Source organism: Dermacentor andersoni, chromosome 6, assembly GCF_023375885.2.
Source record: "Dermacentor andersoni chromosome 6, qqDerAnde1_hic_scaffold, whole genome shotgun sequence".
NCBI classification, from domain to species: Eukaryota; Metazoa; Arthropoda; class Arachnida; order Ixodida; family Ixodidae; genus Dermacentor; species Dermacentor andersoni.
In genome coordinates this window covers 142,912,617-142,938,340 of record NC_092819.1, presented here as the reverse complement: position 1 = coordinate 142,938,340, position 25,724 = coordinate 142,912,617, and the positions used below count along the sequence as shown (strand labels likewise).

Below are 25,724 nucleotides of genomic sequence, written 5' to 3'. Positions count from 1 at the left end.
TTCGCAGGGGCTTATCGACTATACCTCAATTAACGAAGTAATACACGATCTCGCGCTGGGTATTGACAATAAACCCAAACGGACATTATCCTTCTTGATCTTTCTGAAGCGTTTGATTGTGTTTGTCGCACCAAGCTAACAACTAAACTAAAAAACATTATCGGAGACGGAGAAATTGTTCCTTGGGTTCGCGCGTTTTTGTTTAATAGGTGTCAGTTCGTTATTTTCGAACATACATCACATATAGTACCAGTTACGTCAGGAGTGCCCGAGGGCTCCGTGTTCGGGCCCTTGTTATTTCTCGTGTATAATAATGATATAACCACTAACGTAGACTGTAAAATAGGGTTATTCGCGGATGACTGTATCATTTATAGAGAAATTAAAAATGATGTATATACTCCTTTAACAAATCACTTAGTATTATTACAGAATGGTGCTCGTACTGGCAGATGATAATAAATGCAAAAAAAAGCTGCATGTATGACTATAACGAGGAAAAATACCATCAGACCTTTGCTAAATAGTACAGCTTTGACTAAAGTACAGAAATATAAATATCTATGCTTAACAATAACGTCCGACCTAAGGTGGGACGAGCATATTCACCGCATTACTTCGTCTGTCATGCAAAAGTTATTTTTTCTTCAGAGATCACTTCAGCTGGCACCCTTGTCAACAAAACTCCGAGCATACAAAACATTCGTTAGGCCTATCCTCGAATAGGGAAACACTTTATTGTTTCCTCATACCCAGACCAACATAAAGAAAATAGAAACAGTACAAAGGAAGGCCATTCGATTTATCTATAAAAAATGTAGACGGGAAGACTCTCACTCTAACCTTCTAGCTACTTCTGGGCTTCTTACGCTCGAAGCACGAACGAAACAGGCAAGTTTGAGAGTTCTTTATCAACTCCTGCATAATTATTTCAAAATCTACATTTCAAATTACATTTCTTATTCACAAACACGACCTACCAGGCACAAGCACACAGAAACCTTAGTAGAGTAAAAATGTAATAATGGTGTGTTTAAATATTTCTTTTTTCCGATTTCCATCCGTGAATGGAATATGTTAACGCCTCTCACCCCTAACGCTGAGTCACTGTCTCGGTTTGAATTAAAAACTGAAAAAAATTCCTAGCAGGTTAAAATTGCTAGTGCTATTATTAGATGATGCAAACCAGCATGCACTTGTACCCTGTGTGAGTAGTCGTGTATGCAGCATAGAATGCCTAAATTGCCATTTTATTTTATTCTATTTTTGAAATTAGCATGTACTTGTATTTAGTGCATACATTATGTAGTGTAAATTGTCTATGTATAAAGTGCAAAGCTGATGTCATACATGTATTGTTTGATCCATAACATAACGATCGTTCTTTGTATATTTACATATGTGTAGTGCCCACCTGCTATGGCCTCAGTAGAGACTGGCAGTATTGTAAATAAAAAAAATCATTTCGTAGTCATTACAAGTCATTCTGAACTATTACTAGTCGTTACTGGTCATTATTAAGCATATTGAGTCATCTGTAATCCATTGTGGTCATTATAAGCAGTCGTTAGACATATTGCTCGATTCGCAGTCATTAGTAGTCATTACAAGTCATTAGTAGTAATTTTAGTCATTACTACTCTTTACTAGGAATTTACAGTCATTTATCATCAGTTGTGGTCCTTACAAGCCGTCCTTAGACATAATGGTCATTTGGAGTCATTAGTAGTCATTACAAATCATTATTAGTCGTTATCAACCTCTACCAATCTATATTATAACGTTATAATTCACAAACTGTGACTATCAATCATTTTTCATTCTTTATTCTGTCTTTAATCTGTAATATATGGTTGGATGACGCTTAGACGGACACTCCGGCGGTCAGGTCTGCTGACACAAATTTCACCATGAGCCTAGAAAGCCTTTCGCCTTAAAAATCTATTAGAAAATCGTGAAGGAATAGCAAGAGTGGACGCACTCTTGATACACGAATGACGGCACACACCTCACACATCACACATCTACACTGGAATTCAACTTGCTTCACCAACGCCCGCTTGTACTCTCCCAACCCTTAATTGCGACTTCGCCTGCCGCCTGCATTAGGATCTAGAAAAAGTGTGTCCGAGAGGTTGACAAAAACAATGCGCTGGAGCGATGAAAGCTGGTGTCCAAGCGCTAGTCTATGCCGGTGCATGTGAAAACGTCATTGTATATGCATGAATAAAAAATAAAAAGTAAAAAATACAGAAAATAAAAACGGTGTCAGTGTTTGTTGGCTTCCGACGATATGACTAATAAAAATTGGGCCCATAGGTTAACCCCCTTTCTTCTTGTTTATTACATAAAAACGCTGGCGAATCGGGCAACGTGGATGCCTTGAACTAGCACGTGTTGGATTATTGACCGATTGCCTTCACCCAAAAAGATCACGTTCTCGTGATACTTGCAGCAGAAAGGATGCTCCACATCCGCCGCCAAGGCTTGTGAGTGGTGGCGCTGGCTAGCACTCCCAGGGTTCTACTAAGGAACACAAATACCCACGAAAGAGGAGGGGGAATCGGTGCCGTGGTAGCTCAATTGGTAGAGCATCGCACGCGTAATGCGAAGCATGTGGGATCGTTCCTCACCTGCGGCAAATTGTTTCTTCGTCCACCTTCATTTCCATTAAGTTATCGTTTATTTATTTTCATTTATTAAGCACAAGTAATTTCCCCTATGTTGTTCTTGGTGTCAGTGTTCGTTGGCTTCCTATGATATGACTAATTAAAATCGGGCCCATAGGTTAGCCCCCTTTCTTCGTGTTTATTAAATAAGGAGGCTGAGGTATTCGTTGAGGTACTTATTTGAGAACCCACTTGAAGTAGCTTGTGTCGGCTTATTGACCGGTTGCCTTCACCCAAAAAGATCACGTTCTCTTCAAGCCTACCGTAGACAGAATGCTCCACATCCGCCGCCAAGGCTTGTGAGTGGTGGCGCTGGCTAGCACTCCCAGGGTTCTACTAAGAAACACAAATACCGATGGAAGTTGATGGGAAAACGGTGCCATGGTAGCTCAATTGGTTGAGCATAGCACGCGCAAAGCGAAGGTTCTTCCTCCACCTTCATTTCCATTATTTTATTGTTTCTTTATTTTTCATTTCTTAAGCAGAATTTCCCCTATGATGTCCTCAGTGTCAGTGTCTGTTGGATTCCTATGACTAATAAAAATCGGGCCCATCGGTTAACCCCCTTCCTTCTTGTTTATTTCATAACAAGGGGATTGAATCCGGCAAAGTTGATGCCTACAGGTATAGCATGTGTTGGTTTATTGACCGGTTACCTTCACGCACAACGATCACGTTACCGTGACGCCAGCGGCAGAAAGGATGTTCCACATCCGCCGCCAAGGTTTGTAAGTGGTGTCGCTGTCTAACACTCCCAGAGTTCTACTAGGAAACATAAATACCCCAAAAAGTGCCGGGCAGTTCAATCCTTAGAGCATCGCACGCGGAATGCGAAGGTTTTGGGATCGTATCCCACCTGCGGAAGTTGCTTTTACATCCAACTTCATTTCGAATAATTTATCGTTTGTTTATATTTATTTATTAAGCACAAGTAATTTGCCCTACGTTGTCCTTGGTGTCAGTGTTTTTTGGATTCCTATGATATAATTAATAAAATCGGGCGCCTCCTTTACCCCCTTTCTTCTCGTTTAACACGAAATATTGTAAGGAAGGCTCATTTAGCATGGGACTGTGGAACAGAATGAGAAATATAGGCACAGCAGCGCTTAAAGGCGATTACACTAAACAAAATAAAAAAGAATGTGTACTCTGCACAAAACAGAGTTTGTCTCCAATAATGTGCAGTGGTTTTGCATTCCAGGGTATATTTTGCTTCATTCATTTTATTCAGTTATGAAGCAGGTGTCCTGAATGGAACGCAAGCCAGCCGCACTGTGTCAGGAAGACTGATGCTTCGTCACTCGACGTTGTCTTCTATTCGTCCCTTGGCCTTTTCAATAGTTTCATATACACTGAGTGGAAATGCCCCAGCTTCATTTGGGGCCATAATCAGCGCAGCTGCAAAATGGCAAGTCAAAGATAGTGGTTCGCTTGTATGATCCAAAAGGGGAGGAGAAATAAAGAGCAAATACTGGAATATATATTTCTTGGTGTTTATAGCCATCAATTTTCAACTCTGGCAACTTAACTATATAACAGAGACATTTATTCTCGAATATTAGAAGAAAAGGCACTGATTCAGTGTCAGTTTAATTTCTGTAGTTGTACCAAGACAAGAAAACATCTTGTAAAGGCAAATCCTACAGCTTGTCACTTTTTTCGCGGGTGTCATAGGCTCCGAAAGACAGATACACTGATTGACAAATCGCAGTCAAGAAAGAAGGCGCAAGCGGTTAGTAAAGGGACAACTAAAACATACGTTCTTTTATTCTTATGTGCTGGCGTTCTCTGCCACTTGAGGATTCCGGTGTTGCACGATCGCCAATATGAAGAAATAAAAATGCTGCGCTAAACCGAACGCTGATAGACACAGTCACTAAGTATTGACTGCTCGAACATAACAAATAACTTTTATACATATACGTATAGCGGGGCGCACCTTCGTGGACCCCAAGCGCGTTGGGCTGCCGACCCTCATCGCTGTCGCAGCATTCAGGCCGCACGAGTGAGCGCATACAAGTAAAGACCTGTGTGCCTCAACGAGAATATTACTGTTGCGCAGGTGGCTATGCGCAGCTCGCGATATCTAAGCAAAACAGTCTGCGATCTACGTGTGCCTGATGTGTCCTCCTTGACGCTACTGATGAATACGTAATCAAGAGCGTTAGTGTCTAGGTACAACCTTTGAGTAGCACATAAGTAAGGGTTCATATATGCTATGCGTATTGAATAGCGTATGTTTGATTAGACATTGCATAATGATTACTTATCGTTGTAGCAAACCAATGTAGCCAAAGTTGAATATTTTCACATTACACTAACAACGTCGCTTTACTGAACTGCGAAAAAATGTACATGGAGCAACACTTCGAGCTCTTGCGACTTCATCATGCGAAACATCTAGCGCGAAGGCTATTCCATTGCCAAAAGAACAAATGTGTCTCCATTTCAATAAAAGTGCCACAATAATATTCGCTCAGGTAGTTGTTTGAGAACCCATCAAATGTTCTAAACACATTACATCGGTGACAAATTGCAGTAAAAGACAGTGATGATCTCGCCTGTGCATTGCAATCAAAGCAATATGAAACCGGGAAGCCCTATTCTTCTTGGGAATTTTAGGCGATCCTAAGTTTTCTGCTGTTTGTTCCTATATCAAAGCGAACAGAAAAATAATGAAGCTTTTCTACAACAAATTGCGCAAACGCTTTCGCCATCTCCTTTCCAGTGGGTCCCCACCCCCGTCAAGTTGAAGTAATACCTCCATTGCCTGCGTAATCTTACCGAATGCGGCCGCAACCACCACGAAGACGTATTTCCCAAGCAAGCAGTCCATGTCTTCAACTAGAAAGCTGCACATAAAAAACAACATATATATTCCTAAATATTATTCGTGCAACAGTAATGGAATGATGTCTTTTCACTACATTCATCTACTCCCCTGCTTTCGCATTTGAATTTAGGTCGTAAAATGTATGGGTGAACTGTAATTATTTCGAAGATGCTAATAATTAATCTTGTTGGTATTTGTGCATTTGCAACAGAAAATTGATAACTCTTCACGAAGAGTTCTACATGTTTTACCAAGAAGCTTAATTGAATACAAGAATGCTACGTTTACAATGTGACAACGCTGTGGGAGTGATTCGGCCGCGTATTCGAAGTATCTTCAAAGTGTTCATAGTAATAGAAGAGATATAATTACAATTATAGGTTATCAGGTGAATACATTCCCATAGCTTAACTGAAGTGGATCTCTAACATACAACATGAGCGTTGGGCACTTAGTCCTAAAAGTATCTGCATTATTTGTGCATTTTGCCCCATAGGCTTCTAACGTTTTCAGCGTCTAACTAGAATCGGGCTAAAGAGTTATCTATTGCGTTTCAACTTCTCCTTTGTAGAACGCTAACGCCATTTATCTTTATTAAAGACCAAATCAAATTATCCCATGGTAATATCTTGTAAAGGGTGACCTGTGAAATGATGCGTAGAACACAGTCCTATTTCCGAATGGCAATACAAGGAAAAGGAAGATTCAACGCAGAAACCTGACCAAATCATAACAGTGAAACATGGCGCTCTTTTTTCCCTAGTTTTCTCGCCATGTGAGCTTCAGCCTATTCTAAAAGTAAGTTAAGTTTTTATTATTTCATCTTTTTTGAACATGATTATCATTCTTTTTCATTCATCAAACAGCTGTGCCTGCTTTATCCTAATCATCTTAAGTGCTGTTGCCGAATCTAATACTCAACAGTATTATCTAATCATAGTGCGGGTGCAAAAAAAATACTGTTGTAAATGACAAGTGATTCCGGATATATCTATACTAAAGACATCGTACTCATTTATGGGTAGTGCTTGGTATATAATACTAGTAACTTATTTACGCACGGCACATGTTTTTGCCGAGTTCTGAAGCTTATAGAGACGGGACAAGCATGTACTGGGTTTTTATGGATGCTTCTTCAACGCTAGCCGCGCCGGGCGACGGTGAACCTGCGAAAATACAGCCGCTTGTCCCGCATTTCAGGCGCATGTTGAACTCACCGGCGGATATTCTTCTGAAGTATTGAGGCCGTAACGCTATTTGTTAGTGGTTTCCGTGTTATGGCCTGTTGTCGCTTCATACCCGGTGTTCTGTCGCAGTGCGTGTCAATCAACGAATGAACGGGCGAACCACCCCTTCGTTCTGAAGTAGTTGCTTTTGTGACTCACAGCCTGATTAGTTGCACGAACTACCGACCCCAAAGGGATTTAAGGCGCAGGCAGCCCATTGTTAGTAGAGATAGTTGCTGCCAGCTGCCCCGCAGGTGTGGCGCTCTTTTCAGAACCACTACCTTTATGTCATTTTTTGCTACATCTGTTACATAGTGTAGTGTACTCGTAGCGATAGGTCCCGGTACTGCTCATCGGCGATGTTAGTGACGGTTATACAAAGAGAAAATGTCGTTGGCGGTACTAGTGCCAGCGTCTACACGCTCGTCGACCGGGTAACGAGAAAGGCAATCAGCGCCCTTGTGGGCAAGGCCAGATTTGCAGATGACAAATAACGAATATTACGAGGAGTGTAACACCAAGCGACCAAGCCTTCCTGTAGGATCTTTCAGTGTGTGCAACCAGGAAAGCGCGTGATGGTCCATGACGACTGACGAGGGTGGGCCATATAAGTATGGGTGGAACTTCGCAGCCGCCCAATCTGGGGTTAGACACTCACGCTCTGTGATGGAATAGTTGCGCTCAGCGGATGAGAGGGGCCTTCCGGCGTTAGCGATAACACGGTCGTTGCTGCGCTCGCATTGTGCTAGTACTCAGCCAATTCCGTAGCAACTGGCATCTGTACCGACACGGGTATGCGCAGAGGGATGTAAATTGGCGAGAACGGGTTGAGTTGTGAGAATGTTGATGAGCTGCGAGGACAGGGATGCTTCGTTATCGTCCCTTATTCTTGAAAAGTTTGGTCAGTGGTGGTGCTATTGTCCCGAATATTTTTCATGATGCGGCGGACATAAGAGGAAAGACCGATGAAGCTGAGAACATTCTTGATACATTTCTGAACAGGGAAATGCCTAAATCCATGAATATCGCCTGGGTCCGGTTGTACTCCGTGAGCATCTACGAGATATCCAAGAACGTCCAATTTGACACTTTGATGTGTTGTGTAGCAGACCGGCTTGACGAAAAACGTCCGGGACTGGTGAGAGGCTCTCGAGGTGCGTAGCGAATGTTGGGGAGAATACTATAACGTCGTTCAAGTAGCATAGGCATGTCCACCATTTGTAACCGTTAAGAAGGGACTGTATCTACATAGACCAAACGGCATGTCTCTGAATTGGAAAAGAGCGTCGGGTGTTACAAAGGCAGTCTGCTCACGGTCTAGATCATTCATCACGATCTGCCAGTAGCCGGATCGAAGCTCAACGGATGAGAACTAGGGAGCACGATGGAGGCAGTCAAGGGCGTCACGAATGCGAGTTAGAGGACACACGTCCTTTCTTGTAACCCATTTAAGATGCCGATGATCTGCGCAAAATCGTCCTCAGCCGTCTTTTAGTTTCAGCACTACAAGAGGTGACGTACATGTTCTACACGAGGGTTCAATAATGCTCTTGGCAAGCATGTTGCAAACTTTTGAGAGAAGAACTCAACGCTCAGCCAGCGACACTGAATACGGGCGGAGATGAACAGGAGGGGCATCGTAGGTACTTATGCGATGTTTAACAGCTGTAGTATGAGCTAAAAAACTATCGTTCTAGTCAAATATGTCGCGGTAAGAAAACAGCAGGCGGTAAAGCTGATGGCATGCTTAGACAGCATGGCCGGTTGAATTGTTGTCTATTGAAACAGATGCCACTGAGGGATTCTGCAATGAGAAAAGCTGGGCCAGAGACATTCTGCGTAGCAGCACTTCTGTCATCATGCCAAAGTTGACCACTGGCAGGCAGACGCTATTCGCCGTATCAGATAACACTGTATGAGGTACTGTGGTACCGTGTGTACGGAGGAAGTCGCGCATAGGAGCCGCGATCTTGTGAAAGTCGGGCACCAGTGGGGATTACAAAGCGTCAACGTAAGTCAGTGCCGAATGTGGCTAGCGAACCAAGTCTACGGAACTGAGTGTCTGGGAGTTGGTTCGGCAGGATTGAGAATAAGCAGGTCAGGGCGAAGAGTATTGGCTGAACAGCATATGAGAGCCGTATGTGGGGTGAGGAAGTCCAGGCCGAGGATGTGTGGATACATACGGGCAACAGTGCACCGCAACTGGCCGCTCGACACACTTTGTGCGTATCCGCAGGCATCTTTCATGCTCTTAAAAACCCTTTTACATGGCACGTATTGAGCAACAGAAAGGTGTATGGGGAATTTTTCATGTTGCTCTGCAGTTGTGTTATTAACACTTTGCATATCATTTTAGGAATTGAAAATTTGAGTAAACTTATAATAATTATCCAATTCGGGGGAGCGAAAAAAATAATCTGCGTATTTTGAAGCCACGGCAAGCAACATTACTTTCGTTATGTCTGGCTATGTAGCATTTGCACAGTTTTAAATTTTACCTCAAGTGAAGCGCCCTATAGACTAATAATGCAAGACGGATTAAAATTTCATATTTGTTGAAACAGTGAGCCATATATGGCTATTCTTTAAATATTCTAAAGACTCAGAATATCAAGGCTCAGTCATATAGCAAACTGTATATCTATGCTTCTCTCACCTCTAGGATGGATGCAAAGAAAGGAGATGCGACGAAGACGGCCAGAGTCCTGTGGTGGTCAACGCTTTTACCACCGCTTTATATATCCACTCTCAGACGTCCCGTGCTCAATCTAGTGGCATAATGAAATAAGTATGATGCCCATTTTTTTCCTGGAGAACTGAACCAAAAATAGTTTAATGTTGATTACAATTTAAAGTTGTCATTTCCATAAAGCAATTTCCACGTCCGCTTCAACATTCCTCTAAACGGCTGTCCATTGCACTCATGAGCTGCTTGACAGACACATTTATTAAAAATTCCTTTTCTGATATTGGTCTGACGGATGGCGGCACATTGGTCTGTCAGTGGAATACTGTGACCTCGCCCACTAGCATGCGTGCATACATCAAAGTGTCATATCGCATGCCGCCGTAATCACTTTATTGGCTCGGTATTTTGTTTTCTTGTTCATTACTACCATCTGAACGCTTTTCACGCACATACATATTCAGCTCCAAGTATGCGTAGGTTTAGAGGACTACCTATTTAACAAACAATATATATTTAAATGCGGTGTTATTCCGAGACATTTCTCTACAAAGGGCCACCCAAATGCTATAACGAGTTGGCTATGGGGATGACACTTGAGGAACGTCTTCAATTCTTCACGTAAACGGTTACTTCTGAGTCAGAGTTTGTAAAGAACGCAAAGATCTTGCACCAGAAATACTAATTTTGGGAACTGTCAAGTAAAGTTATCAATAACATGTATTAAAACAAGAAAGCCCATCAAAAATCCAGGAGTGATCAGACGACCATGCCAGTGCTGCCCCCCCTCCCATACATAAATTGTTCCCGCTTATTCAGGTGTGTTGCAATCCAAGAATAAAACAGCGCGTAATGACCAAGTTTTCTTGGCTTTATAATTACTTTTTGCTGCAGGACCTTATCGAATGGTTTGCTAAGTTTTAAAGCATGAAAATCAATTTTAGCATTATTGCCACAAATGAATGAGCGAACCAACGCAAATTCATCATTAAAACAAGCTGAGTACATGTAGAAAACGCCTTTTTGATGCCATGCCGCAAACTCCTTCTAGTCAAGCTCTGCTCAAGGATTTCAGTATTGCCTTTCGAAATTTGTATGCTTAGTCTGTTTATTATATATAAATTTGAAATAAATTGGCGTGTTTCTTTCTCATGACGTCCCATTGTTTCTTTTGAATTTTACCGCGACTCGGCGGCCCTTAAACTGTAAGGCAAATTTGCAGATAAAAGTGAAGCACGAACTATAAATACTGGAAACAGTGCAAGATACCTACCGTATCCCCGTAGAAAGGCATTCAGTCTCTTATAATTCAGAACCAAACGGTGCTTTAGTTGAAGTGTATGGATCATAGGGACAACGCTATTAAAGTTTATTGATCTCCCATCCCAAGCACTACAATCTACAGTGCCTATCCTGCAGGAATGGCAGCGGTAAATAGACTAATAACACAATGTACACATCAATATCTGTTTGATCTGTGATTATGGTTCCGTAAGTTAAAACTTCCTAAACATACCTTCGTTTTTCGCTGAGATAGCCCCTGAACTTGGTCTGGGATGTTTTGGCGAAGTTGGGTGGCACATCTCTGTAAGGTGCCTTGTGGATGTCTCGTGCTGACGATGCCCTCTCGGTGAGCGCATATTTCCCCCCTCATCTTTTAAGAGGTTCAATACATACAAGCATTTGTCTCGCAAACCAGATTTTTTTTCAAGGGAATTTTCCACGTCTCAGTAATTTCTCTCGTCGTATTCGAGTGCTGATTGCCGTGTTATAGTTTGTTAATGAAGCTTTCCCCTCAAGTCTAAATATTTTAAGGCAGTTTGTCGTGTGCGTATCATGGCCACGCACGCTTATATCGCCTTCCGTTTCTCTGCCACGGTTGCGCTTTAAAACCACGACGCTGCAAGTTTGCTTCAGAGACTTTCCTTTCCTTCCCACTTTTCCGCCCTTAAACTGGCTCTCTCAACTACTACACGCAGAGACAAAGCAACAGCGCGCGCATTAGATCCCATAGATGAGATGAATATTTACAATTATTATTAGGGTTATAATTATATTCGAGTGCTGATTGCCGCGCTATCGTTTGCTAACGAAGCTTTCCCTCAAGTCTAAATATTTTAAGGCAGTTTGTCGTGTGCGTATCATGGCCACGCACGCTTATATCGCCTTCCGTTTCTCTACCACGGGATGCGCTTTAAAACCACGGCGCTGTAATTTTGCTTCAGAGACTTTCCTTCCCTCCCTTCTTCTCCGCCCTTAAACTGGCTCTCTTAACTACTACACACAGAACAAAGCAACAGCGCGCGCATTAGATCCCATAGATGAGATGAATATTTACAATTAGTATTAGGGTTATAATTATATTCGAGTGCTGATTGCTGTGCTATCGTTTGTTACCGAAGCTTTCCCTCAAGTCTAAATATTTTAAGGCAGTTTGTCGTGTGCGTATCATGGCTACGCACGCTTATATCGCATTCCGTTTCTCTACCACGGGTGCGCTTTAAAACCACGGCGCTGCAGTTTTTGCTTTTCTTTTCTTTCTTCTTCTCCGCCCTTAAACTGGCTCCCTTAATTATACTACACGCAGAGACAAAGCAACAGCGCACGCATGCGATCCCATAGATGAGATGAATATATATATATATATATATATATATATATATATATATATATATATATATATATATATATATATATATATGTATATATATAGAAAACTATCAGTCATAGCTCTTGTAGTATATATAGCCCTCTGGGCCGTTTCCTTTTTTTTCGAAAGTAGTCCTATTAGGGTTATTATAATCACACGAAGGTATTTCGCCCTCATCAGCAGCAGTCCTTGGTATAGTTATTCTGGCGGCTAGCTTCCCACGCTATGCGTGCCGCCATCGCACCTGGTTAAGCTTTTCCTAGACGCTAGAGTTATGCTTTGTCCGCGCAACCTTGAGCGATCGGAAAGCGCGTTTCCCCCTCTTCGCCGGCGGAGAAGGGAGGCTTCGTTCCGGCCGCGAAGCTCTCCACATCTCTGTAAGGTGCCTTGTGGATGTCTCGTGCTGACGATGCCCTCTCGGTGAGCGCATATTTCCCCCCTCATCTTTTAAGAGGTTCAATACATACAAGCATTTGTCTCGCAAACCAGATTTTTTTTCAAGGGAATTTTCCACGTCTCAGTAATTTCTCTCGTCGTATTTGAGTGCTGATTGCCGTGTTATAGTTTGTTAACGAAGCTTTCCCCTCAAGTCTAAATATTTTAAGGCAGTTTGTCGTGTGCGTATCATGGCCACGCACGCTTATATCGCCTTCCGTTTCTCTACCACGGTTGCGCTTTAAAACCACGACGCTGTAATTTTGCTTCAGAGACTTTCCTTCCCTCCCTTCTTCTCCGCCCTTAAACTGGCTCTCTTAACTACTACACACAGAACAAAGCAACAGCGCGCGCATTAGATCCCATAGATGAGATGAATATTTACAATTATTATTAGGGTTATAATTATATTCGAGTGCTGATTGCCGCGCTATCGTTTGCTAACGAAGCTTTCCCTCAAGTCTAAATATTTTAAGGCAGTTTGTCGTGTGCGTATCATGGCCACGCACGCTTATATCGCGTTCCGTTTCTCTACCACGGGATGCGCTTTAAAACCACGGCGCTGTAATTTTGCTTCAGAGACTTTCCTTCCCTCCCTTCTTCTCCGCCCTTAAACTGGCTCTCTTAACTACTACACACAGAACAAAGCAACAGCGCGCGCATTAGATCCCATAGATGAGATGAATATTTACAATTATTATTAGGGTTATAATTATATTCGAGTGCTGATTGCCGCGCTATCGTTTGCTAACGAAGCTTTCCCTCAAGTCTAAATATTTTAAGGCAGTTTGTCGTGTGCGTATCATGGCCACGCACGCTTATATCGCCTTCCGTTTCTCTACCACGGGATGCGCTTTAAAACCACGGCGCTGTAATTTTGCTTCAGAGACTTTCCTTCCCTCCCTTCTTCTCCGCCCTTAAACTGGCTCTCTTAACTACTACGCACAGAACAAAGCAACTGCACGCGCATTAGATCCCATAGATGAGATGAATATTTACAATTAGTATTAGGGTTATAATTATATTCGAGTGCTGATTGCTGTGCTATCGTTTGTTACCGAAGCTTTCCCTCAAGTCTAAATATTTTAAGGCAGTTTGTCGTGTGCGTATCATGGCTACGCACGCTTATATCGCATTCCGTTTCTCTACCACGGGTGCGCTTTAAAACCACGGCGCTGCAGTTTTTGCTTTTCTTTTCTTTCTTCTTCTCCGCCCTTAAACTGGCTCTCTTAACTATACTACACGCAGAGACAAAGCAACAGCGCACGCATGCGATCCCATAGATGAGATGAATATATATATATATATATAGAAAACTATCAGTCATAGCTCTCGTAGTATAGCCCTCTGGGCCGTTTCCTTTTTTTTCTCGAAAGTAGTCCTATTAGGGTTATTATAATTACACGAAGGTATTTCGCCCTCATCAGCAGCAGTCCTTGGTATAGTTATTCTGGCGGCTAGCTTCCTACGCTATGCGTGCCGCCATCGCACCTGGTTAAGCTTTTCGTAGACGCTAGAGTTATGCTTTGTCCGCGCAACCTTGAGCGATCGGAAAGCGCGTTTTCCCCTCTTGGCCGGCGGAGAAGGGAGGCTTCGTTCCGGCCGCGAAGCTCTCCACATCTCTGTAAGGTGCCTTGTGGGGGTCTCGTGCTGACGATGCCCTCTCGGTGAGCGCATATTTCCCATCTCATCTTTTAAGTGGTTCAATACATACAAGCATTTGTCTCGCAAACCAGATTTTTTTCAAGGGAATTTTCCACGTCTCAGTAATTCTCTCGTCGTATTCGAGTGCTGATTGCCGTGTTATAGTTTGTTAACGAAGCTTTCCCCTCAAGTCTAAATATTTTAAGGCAGTTTGTCGTGTGCGTATCATGGCCACGCACGCTTATATCGCCTTCCGTTTCTCTACCACGGTTGCGCTTTAAAACCACGACGCTGCAAGTTTGCTTCAGAGACTTTCCTTTCCTTCCCACTTCTCCGCCCTTAAACTGGCTCTCTCAACTATTACACGCAGAGACAAAGCAACAGCGCGCGCCTTAGATCCCATAGATGAGATGAATATTTACAATTATTATTAGGGTTATAATTATATTCGAGTGCTGATTGCCGTGCTATCGTTTGCTAACGAAGCTTTCCCTCAAGTCTAAATATTTTAAGGCAGTTTGTCGTGTGCGTATCATGGCCACGCACGCTTATATCGCCTTCCGTTTCTCTACCACGGGATGCGCTTTAAAACCACGGCGCTGTAATTTTGCTCAGAGACTTTCCTTCCCTCCCTTCTTCTCCGCCCTTAAACTGGCTCTCTCAACTACTACACGCAGAGACAAAGCAACAGCGCGCGCATTAGATCCCATAGATGAGATGAATATTTACAATTATTATTAGGGTTATAATTATATTCGAGTGCTGATTGCCGCGCTATCGTTTGCTAACGAAGCTTTCCCTCAAGTCTAAATATTTTAAGGCAGTTTGTCGTGTGCGTATCATGGCCACGCACGCTTATATCGCGTTCCGTTTCTCTACCACGGGATGCGCTTTAAAACCACGGCGCTGTAATTTTGCTTCAGAGACTTTCCTTCCCTCCCTTCTTCTCCGCCCTTAAACTGGCTCTCTTAACTACTACACACAGAACAAAGCAACAGCGCGCGCATTAGATCCCATAGATGAGATGAATATTTACAATTATTATTAGGGTTATAATTATATTCGAGTGCTGATTGCCGCGCTATCGTTTGCTAACGAAGCTTTCCCTCAAGTCTAAATATTTTAAGGCAGTTTGTCGTGTGCGTATCATGGCCACGCACGCTTATATCGCCTTCCGTTTCTCTACCACGGGATGCGCTTTAAAACCACGGCGCTGTAATTTTGCTTCAGAGACTTTCCTTCCCTCCCTTCTTCTCCGCCCTTAAACTGGCTCTCTTAACTACTACGCACAGAACAAAGCAACAGCACGCGCATTAGATCCCATAGATGAGATGAATATTTACAATTAGTATTAGGGTTATAATTATATTCGAGTGCTGATTGCTGTGCTATCGTTTGTTACCGAAGCTTTCCCTCAAGTCTAAATATTTTAAGGCAGTTTGTCGTGTGCGTATCATGGCTACGCACGCTTATATCGCATTCCGTTTCTCTACCACGGGTGCGCTTTAAAACCACGGCGCTGCAGTTTTTGCTTTTCTTTTCTTTCTTCTTCTCCGCCCTTAAACTGGCTCTCTTAACTATACTACACGCACAGACAAAGCAACAGCGCACGCATGCGATCCCATAGATGAGAGGAATATATATATATATATATATATATATATATATATATATATATCTATATATATATATTTATGTATAGAAAACTATCACTCATAGCTCTCGTAGTATAGCCCTCTGGGCCGTTTCCTTTTTTTTCGAAAGTAGTCCTATTAGGGTTATTATAATTACACGAAGGTATTTCGCCCTCATCAGCAGCAGTCCTTGGTATAGTTATTCTGGCGGCTAGCTTCCCACGCTATGCGTGCCGCCATCGCACCTGGTTAAGCTTTTCCTAGACGCTAGAGTTATGCTTTGTCCGCGCAACCTTGAGCGATCGGAAAGCGCGTTTTCCCCTCTTGGCCGGCGGAGAAGGGAGGCTTCGTTCCGGCCGCGAAGCTCTCCACATCTCTGTAAGGTGCCTTGTGGAGGTCTCGTGCTGACGATGGCCTCTCGGTGAGTGCATATTTCCCCCCTCATCTTTTAAGAGGTTCAATACATACAAGCATTTGTCTCGCAAACCAGAATTTTTTCAAGGGAATTTTCCACGTCTCAGTAATTTCTCTCGTCGTATTATAGTTTGTTATAGTTTGTTATAGTTTGTTAACGAAGCTTTCCCTCAAGTCTAAATATTTTAAGGCAGTTTTCCTAGCCTCTAAAGCCGCTCGAGTTCGCTCTTCTCCTCGAGCGGCCATTTTTCCTAGAAAGTATGCCTTCCAACTTCGCGGACAACATGAGTCTTGTCTTCGCGGACAACATGAGTCTGGGGCCTGACGAACCAACCGACTGAGCTATCTTTCCGGGCAACATCGAAGGGTCACGAGTTCGAATCACCTGTTATGTTCCTTTTTTTTCGCCCCTTTTTCTTTCTTTTTTTTTTCTTTCTTTTAATGTCTTTTCCTTTATTTTATCACTGTACGGGAACCCTCCTAAAAAAAATAAAGATATATATCTTCAAATATGTATGGCCTCACACTCACATGTGCAGGTCATAAATACCAGGTTTTCTAGCCGAGTGCCATCCATGCGGTATAACCGAGCTCAGATTGGTCCACCTTGACTGACCAAATAGGGCACCACTGTAGGTTAATTGAGGCGTACAACTCCTGCGGGACCCGCCGTGGTTGCTCAGTGGTTATGGTGTTAGACTGCTGAGCACGAGGTCGCGGGATCGGACCCCGACCACGGCGGCCGCATTTCGATGGGGGCGAAGTGCGAAAACACCCGTGTACTTAGAATTAGGTCCACGTTAAAGAACCCCAGGTGGTCGAAATTTTCGGAGTCCTCCACTACGGCGTGCATAATCAGAAAGTGGTTTTGTCACGTAAAACCCCATAAATTAATTTTTAATTTAACTCCTACGGGGACGGTAGAGTATCCGTCTCCAGTGCAAGAGGACCGTGATTCAAATCCCGGTGCCGCGCTATTCTCCACCGGAAAATACAAAAAAAAACGTGTGCTGAGAAAATTGCACAAACAGGCCTGGAGTGCGGCCTGATCCCGGTGACCAGAACCGGTAACGCACTCTCTCACCAGAGCAGGATTGGCCACCCTGGTGCAGTACTTGGCCACAACCTCCTATATGAATACAACAATCGAACCCCGGCCCTCAGTCCCCAGCAGCCGCGAAGCAACTGACCACGGCGGCGGTCAGATCTGTGACGCTGCAGAGGGTGCTAAGAATACCTGGCTCCGGACAGGCCGCCATTGGAATCTGAACCTGGAAACGTTTAACGTTAGAACGCTATCTAGTGAGGCGAGTCTAGCAGTGTTATTGGAGGAATTAGAGGGTAGTAAATGGGATATAATAGGGCTCAGTGAGGTTAGGAGGACAAAAGAAGCATATACAGTGCTAAAAAGCGGGCATGTACTGTGTTACCGGGGCTTAGCGGAGAGACGAGAACTAGGAGTCGGATTCCTGATTAATAAGGAAATAGCTGGTAACATACAGGAATTCTATAGCATTAACGAGAGGGTGGCATGTCTTGTTGTGAAACTTAATAAGAGGTACAAAATGAAGGTTGTACAGGTCTACGCTCCTACATCTAGTCATGATGACCAGGAAGTCGAAAGCTTTTATGAAGACGTAGAATCGGCGATGGGTAAAGTCAAAACAAAGTACACTATACTGATGGGCGACTTCAATGCCAGGGTAGGCAAGAAGCAGGCTGGAGACAAGTCAGTGGGGGAATATGGCATAGGCTCTAGGAATAGCAGAGGAGAATTATTAGTAGAGTTTGCAGAACAGAATAATATGCGGATAATGAATACCTTTTTCCGTAAGCGGGTTAGCCGAAAGTGGACGTGGAGGAGCCCGAATGGTGAGACTAGAAATGAAATCGACTTCATACTCTGCGCGAACCCTGGCATCATTCAAGATGTAGACGTGCTCGGCAAGGTACGCTGCAGTGACCACAGGATGGTAAGAACTCGAATTAGCCTAGACTTGAGGAGGGAACGAAAGAAACTGGTACACAAGAAGCCAATCAATGAGTTAGCGGTAAGAGGGAAACTAGAGGAATTCCGGATCAAACTACAGAACAGGTATTCGGCTTTAACTCAGGAAGAGGACCTTAGTGTTGAAGCAATGAACGACAATCTCATGGGCATCATTAAGGAGTGCGCAATAGAAGTCGGTGGTAACGCCGTTAGACAGGAAACCAGTAAGCAATCGCAGGAGACGAAAGATCTGATCAAGAAACGCCAATGTATGAAAGCCTCTAATCCTACAACTAGAATAGAACTGGCAGAACTTTCTAAGTTAATCAACAAGCGTAAGACAGCGGACATCGGGAACTATAATATGGATAGAATTGAACAGGCTCTCAGGAAAGGAGGAAGCCTAAAAACAGTGAAGAAGAAACTAGGAATAGGCAAGAATCAGATGTGTGCGTTAAGAGACAAAGCCGGCAATATCGTTACTAATATGGATGAGATAGTTCAAGTGGCTGAGGAGTTCTATAGAGATTTATACAGTACCAGTGGCACCCACGACGATAGTGGAAGAGAGAATAGCTTAGAGGAATTCGAAATCCCACAGGTAACGCCAGAAGAAGTAAAGAAAGCCTTAGGAGCTATGCAAAGGAGGAAGGCAGCTGGGGAGGATCAGGTAACAGCAGATTTGTTGAAGGATGGTGGTCAGATTGTTCTAGAGAAACTGGCCACCCTGTATACGCAATGCCTCATAAACTCGAGCGTACCGGAATCTTGGAAGAACGCTAACATAATCCTAATCCATAAGAAAGGGGACGCCAAAGACTTGAAAAATATAGACCGATCAGCTTACTGTCCGTTGCCTACAAAGTATTTACTAAGGTAATCGCAAATAGAATCAGGAACACCTTAGACTTCTGTCAACCAAAGGACCAGGCAGGATTCCGTAAAGGCTACTCAACAATAGACCATATTCACACTATCAATCAAGTGATAGAGAAATGTGCAGAATATAACCAACCCTTATATATAGCTTTCATTGATTACGAGAAAGCGTTTGATTCAGTCGAAACCTCAGCAGTCATGGAGGCATTACGGAATCAGGGTGTAGATGAGCCATATGTAAAAATACTGGAAGATATCTATAGCGGCTCCACAGCCACCGTAGTCCTCCACAAAGAAAGCAACAAAATCCCTATAAAGAAAGGCGTCAGACAGGGAGATACGATATCTCCAATGCTATTCATAGCATGTTTACAGGAGGTATTCAGAGGCCTGGAGTGGGAAGAATTGGGGATAAAAGTTGATGGAGAATACCTTAGCAACTTGCGATTCGCTGATGATATTGCCTTGCTTAGTAACTCAGGAGACCAATTGCAATGCATGCTCACTGACCTGGAGAGGCAAAGCAGAAGGATGGGTCTGAAAATTAATCTGCAGAAAACTAAAGTACTGTTTAACAGTCTCGGAAGAGAACAGCAGTTTACGATAGGTAGCGAAACACTGGAAGTGGTAAGGGAATACATCTACTTAGGGCAGGTAGTGACCACGGATCCGGATCATGAGACTGAAATAACCAGAAGAATAAGAATGGGTTGGGGTGCGTTTGGCAGGCATTCTCAAATCATGAACAGTAGGTTGCCACTATCCCTCAAAAGGAAAGTGTACAACAGCTGTGTGTTACCAGTACTCACATATGGGGCAGAAACCTGGAGGCTTACGAAAAGGGTTCTGCTGAAATTGAGGACGACGCAACGAGCTATGGAAAGAAGAATTATGGGTGTAACGTTAAGGGATAAGAAAAGAGCAGATTGGGTGAGGCAACAAACGCGGGTAAACGACATCTTAGTTGAAATCAAGAAAAAGAAATGGGCATGGGCCGGACATGTAATGAGGAGGAAAGATAACCGATGGTCACTAAGAGCTACTGACTGGATTCCAAGGAAAGGGAAGCGTAGCAGGGGGCGGCAGAAAGTTAGGTGGGCAGATGACATTAAGACGTTTGCAGGGACAACATGGCCACAATTAGTACATGACCGGGGTAGTTGGAGAAGTATGGGAGAGGCCTTTGCCCTGCAGTGGGCGTAACTAGGCTGATGATGATGATTATGATGATGATGATGATGATGATGATGACTCTAAAGTAAAGTGCTTCGACCGACGAAGGTTGCGCGCAAGGCTGCTTTGTTCTTCGCCTATTACTACAGGCCATGCTTATTTGAGTTTAAATATAGCAATTTTGCGCTTGAGATGAACAATATCCGGGTTCATACAAGGCATATGTTTGCGGAGTTTCTTTTCCTCATAAGATTGATAATTCCCGAGAGCACAACAGCGCAAGTTCTTAAGGTGGTTTCAAAAAGAAAATATACTAATGCCACAAATGTCGCCTGTACAGGGCTCCTGCTACTCAATTATGGAATCGTCATGGACACGCGAATGATATGTAGGACAATTTACCAGGATGTTCGGTATGTGGGCATTGTACGGCCCAATATAAAAGAACACAGAATTTAGCGAATCAAGATTCGAACATTAGCACAAACCGAATAATAAATAAAGGGGGCAAGAATAAACAATATAGCTTGGACAAAACTAGAGCAGCCTTAACCTACTTTAATCTTACAGAGCAACCTTTAGTGTTTGAATATGTTCAGATGGCGATATAATAATATAAATACAATTTGCATCGACGCTTGTTTACTGTGCAGATTGTTTCGTTACAGTGGAGCCTCCGTAATACAATCGTGAAATAAAATCGCTTTACTATTCCCGCGCCGATGCATGTGTGCTTGTAAACTAAATAATTGTGCGACGCATATGGTGGTTTGTACGTCACATATAACACGTCTTTGACCCCGATATGCGCTGTAGAGGAAAAAGCGAGGCTTCGGCGCACCACCTGCCTTTTCGTCGCGCATTTGAAAATGAGCTCTCTATAAATAATAGGGGATTATTAGAGTTCACAAGGCTCTGTGGTATAAAAACAACGGGGTTCCCATCCGGCAAAAGATGCCGCCGATATATACGCCAAGATTGGCATCTATTGCTCGCTTGATACGCATCATCTCGCGAAAGGTTGAAAACGTAATCGTCCTCAGTCTGGTAAATACGACACTCAAGCATTTCATGTGTCAACAGGAGGCCAAACTTTCGTTCCCCGATGTTCGTGCCTTTCCGAAGGCGGCACACCAGGGTTCACTGGTACACAAGAGAGTTTTCTTAATTCAGAGAAAATGTTTTTGAAAGAGAACTCATGTAATAAAGCTGGTTTGGTTAGGAAGATGTGTTATGAAGAAAAAACAACAACGCTCGCTTCATATAAAGACAAAATGGCCAAATAGTTGTTAGAAATCCCGAAAAGAGTTCTCCCCTCTGCATAGCAAAAAAGCAAGATCTACTCGAGCTATCGCGAACACCACACTCAATCTAGAAACTGGCGAGTATTTAATATAAAGAGGTAGGAGTCCGCATGGGAAGCCTGGACTTATCAATTTTAGTTAATTCACTATATATAAGGAGACAGCAAAATCTTAGCGACATGCTGCAAGTTTTACTCAACCACCTTTCTTTGTCGTAAATTCGACTTTCGAATTACACGAACATATTCGTTCTAAATTCCTTTCTTCTTTGATTGCAATTGTTCAGTACATTTCATTTAGAGAAGGCGGAAAAAGGTTGTGGTGGAAGGAGGGAAGGTTTTTTCCAAAATCTGTGAAAATTTTCAAGACATCTTAGTAACAATACGTACGTTATCCTACACTCTAAAAACTAAGGGAGTGCCGGGCAGTCTCTTTGAGGGAGTAGGTGCTTGTCCCATATTTCACTCTCTTTTCGAGAGTAGATCGACCCTCTTATAGAGAGAGTAGGTCAACTCCTCCTGACAGAGTTTTGTTACTCCACCGCGAGGGATTGCTAGTACTCTTCCGCAGAGTGATAATACTCTTCCCACAGGGAGTGCTAGTACTCTTCCGAAGAGTGCTAATACTCTCCCCGCAGGGTTAATAGTACACCGCCAGACCGAGTACTTTTACTCCCCCAAACAGAGTGCTTGTACTACTTCAGAACAGAGTGCTAGTGCTCTTCCCAATACCCTCTTAGCCAAGTCCTGGTCACGCATGCAGGCAGGAAATCAGATCAAATTAGGGCCGCTGATATACTGTTCCCTAGGCGGCTTCTCAGAGACACTGGCCCGATTCCAAGCGGCCTTCAGAATAGGCGTGAGCCAAGTTATGCAGGATTTTAAAGTTATTTTTTCCTGGCTATTTGCTGCCTACCGTGAGGCGTGACTGCTCTGAAGCGGCCTATGCGTATGCGTCACGAACGTCACTGAGGAGAAAAAAAGCGAATTAACACTTAATCTGCAAATATCTTCGCAAATTTCACAATGAGGAGTCACACAATCTAATTAGAACACAATTGTGAAGGGAATCACATGCTTATCAAGAATCACAATGCTCGATACATCATGTGAATTCGAACCCGCGTATACTCGCATTTGTACAATTCAAAACACACATCATAACCATTACACCACAGCGCCGCCCGCCCAGTCGTGTTCTTTTAGAGGTTATATATATACCAAACGTATTTGATGAATCGGCTGTGGTGGGTGTGGTTTCTCTGCAGTGTGCTGTGCTGTTGTGTACTGGAATACGTGTGCGTTTGCATCATTTCCATTCCTTGCTACGACTAACGAAGGAAGACAACGTAGACGACAACGTGAGAACTATTCACGGCTTGTCGTCACCGCAGGAAAATAACAAATGTGCCGTTCAGCTCATGATCGAGTGCTTCTCCAGTCCATGTTCTCCAAAATACGCGGATACAAAGTATTGCGCCAACCATCCACGTATGTGAATTTAATTCGCGCGTATACTGGTGAGCAACTGCGACGCCAGTACCAGGCATTTCGACGTGCCTCACGCTGCCGTGTAGGCGTTCTTTTCAAGTGCATTAGTTTAGAGTTTGGTTCAGTCCGCTGTGAGCTGTTGTCCTGCATTAGCAACGGATCATTAGCGTTTTGAAGCGCATGCATTCCAGCATTTGGAGACTGCTTATGCCGATAGCCGCGTCAAATGCATTGGCACGCATGTTTAAATGACTAATGTGTCCACTTGTTACGCGTGCACTGCTCGTATCCTGTGGCAGTGCTCGTTCTAAAAGCATCGAAGACCATCTACACTCATGCGTGTGTTCAATTTATATATGCACAGGATGGACTTGCCGGCTAGTTGGTTGAGCATTTTAGAAGAAACAGCGCAACACAAGGACGACGCAAAAACATGCCACACCACGAAGCGCTGGTGTGGTTGATGCTTTTTTTCGTCCTTGTGTTTGCGCTGTTTCTTCTTCCACGATACACGCACACCACAGGTACGCGAAAGTTTAGGAGCATAAGTGGTTAACTCTGTTTTCCCCGTTTTCTCTCAGTGTCAATGGCACAGTGCGTTGCCCAGAATTGTGCACGCTTACCTCCATATGCAGAAATGCATCATAACTTGAAGCCCATGCTTTACTTGATCTAAACGACGCAAGTCGTGAACGCACCAAAAGAAAGGCAGTGAGCGTCTTGGGGGACGTTCGCACCAGGCGTCGTTTACATCAAGTCAAGCATGAGCTTTGTATTAAGATACATTTCTGAATACGGGGGCTAGACATCTGCTTCTTCCAGAAAATGTCGAAGAAACGCCCGCCAAAACCAGGCACATTCTTAAACTTAACTAGGCAATACGAAGCTCCATAGAAAAAAAGAAGAGTGGTATTAAAAGCTTTCAGTATTTTTCTTTACTCCAAAATAGTTGCGCTCTCGTGGCTTCACTGTACAGAGATAGTGCAGCGTTAGCTAGAAAGCATGAATTTCCTAACTCCATGCCAAAATAAGTTTGTAAAATTATTTAGGTGCTAGAATCCAGGGTTTGTAGCGATCCTTGAAAATCCTTTATTTCTAAAATGCCATTTTCAAGGCATTGAAAACCCTTGAATTTTTAGAAGTACTGGAAAGTCCTTAAACTTGTACACTTGGCTAGACTTAGCAGACATTGCCAAGTGCTTTTTTTCCCTTCTGTGACACTCTTTCGCATGTCACAGAAAATTGTCTCTGGAGGTAATAGAAGGAAAGCGACATCCTTAAAGTTGAAATTACAAAGAAGCTGCAGATACCAGTTTTATGCACATGGAACCAGCGACAAATGTGCTTGGAGGAGCAGAAGCAGGAAGCTCAACAGTTGAGGCATTCGAAGAGAAGCCGTGAAGAGTAAATTGAGAGCGACAGACACAATAAAAAGAAATTAGAAATGACTATTGCTTATTTGATGGTGAAAAAAGCTGAGGCAACAGATGACATCACATACACTGTCAAACCAAACAGTATTCAAAACCTGCAAATGTTGCAGGTCCAAGTAGTTAATTTGCTATTGCAGAAAAACTTTGAGCGCTTTCTTGAAATGCTTCCTTGTGTGCGTTTAGTGGTGGGCGGTGAAAGGCAAATTAGCAGTCTTTCAAATGTTTGAAATCACTGAAATGCGATTTGTTTTGTTTTCTTTTGTTTGCATTAAAGTTAACGGTGTTCTTGAACAAGTTATTGCCTGTCCAAACTACTACATACATTGCACGAGGTCCTTGAAGTTACTGTGTTGGGGCCTCGAAAGTCCTTGAAAACCATTGAATTTTTTTCTTCAATATTGCAACGAACCCAGTAGAACAACTGTCATGGAGTAAAAACCTTGGCTGAACAGGGGCTTATACGCAGAGCACAGGAAGACTAGAAATGCAGTAGTAGGCATGGAGGGCCCTGAAAAAAATTTACCACATCCGCTCGTCTGCCTTATGTTTCTGCACCGACTGTCGCATTTTTAATAGAAGTGCACTTTCTGTTCTACTCCAATAAACGCAACATTACGAACTCCAGTGTGGGGCAGTCCTTCAGCCAGTGCAGAACTTTTTCTGTACATCCGAGTCAGCTCTGTCATTTTTCCAGCATTGTAGTACAAGATTTGTTAAACTGGTTTAGCAGAATATGAGCAGTATACTCTTAAATTAGCTGTTTATTTGTATGCACAAGTTCAGGTCCTCAGTTTGGTTGCATGACAAATTGCCATACCTCAATAGATACAAGAAACAATTTTATTACAGTTTAATAAAATCCAAACAGTAATAATCACAACAATATAATGACATACATTTCTTTTGGTACGTATACAGCCCATGTCTTGGCAGTGTATAAATTCAACTATACACCGCAAGTACTGTGTCCTGACCACTATTATTCACATGTGTAAAACCATCACAGCAATTCAACAAATATCACAGTAATTAGTGACATACACTTTGTAACTCCTTTACATGAGCATAATGCATACAAATGGTCCCTGTGTACCTACACATGACTAGTGCCACCCGAGTACTATTACTCACAGGTGTAAAACCAACAAAGCAGTTCTTTAAAAAATATCACAGCGCTTAGTGACGTACATGCTGTAACTCCCTTGTAGAAACTTAATACAAACACGTGAGGACACAGAAAGCTAGCAGTGGGCATAGATGGGAA

At 43.1% G+C, this 25,724-nt stretch overlaps 1 long non-coding RNA gene across 1 annotated transcript in view; it reads right to left on the bottom strand.

Annotated features, from left to right (window-relative positions):
* Positions 1–3,881: 3,881 nt before the first annotated feature.
* The window catches only part of LOC129382759 (uncharacterized), a 33,067-nt gene continuing 11,224 nt past the window's right edge, over positions 3,882–25,724 (bottom strand). Inside the window, exons 2-4 of the long non-coding RNA XR_008610817.1 lie at positions 9,385–9,496; positions 5,454–5,521; positions 3,882–4,067 (exon numbers count right to left, since the gene is read on the bottom strand). This is a non-coding gene — a long non-coding RNA (uncharacterized lncRNA). The remainder of the gene's footprint in view (positions 4,068–5,453; positions 5,522–9,384; positions 9,497–25,724) is intronic.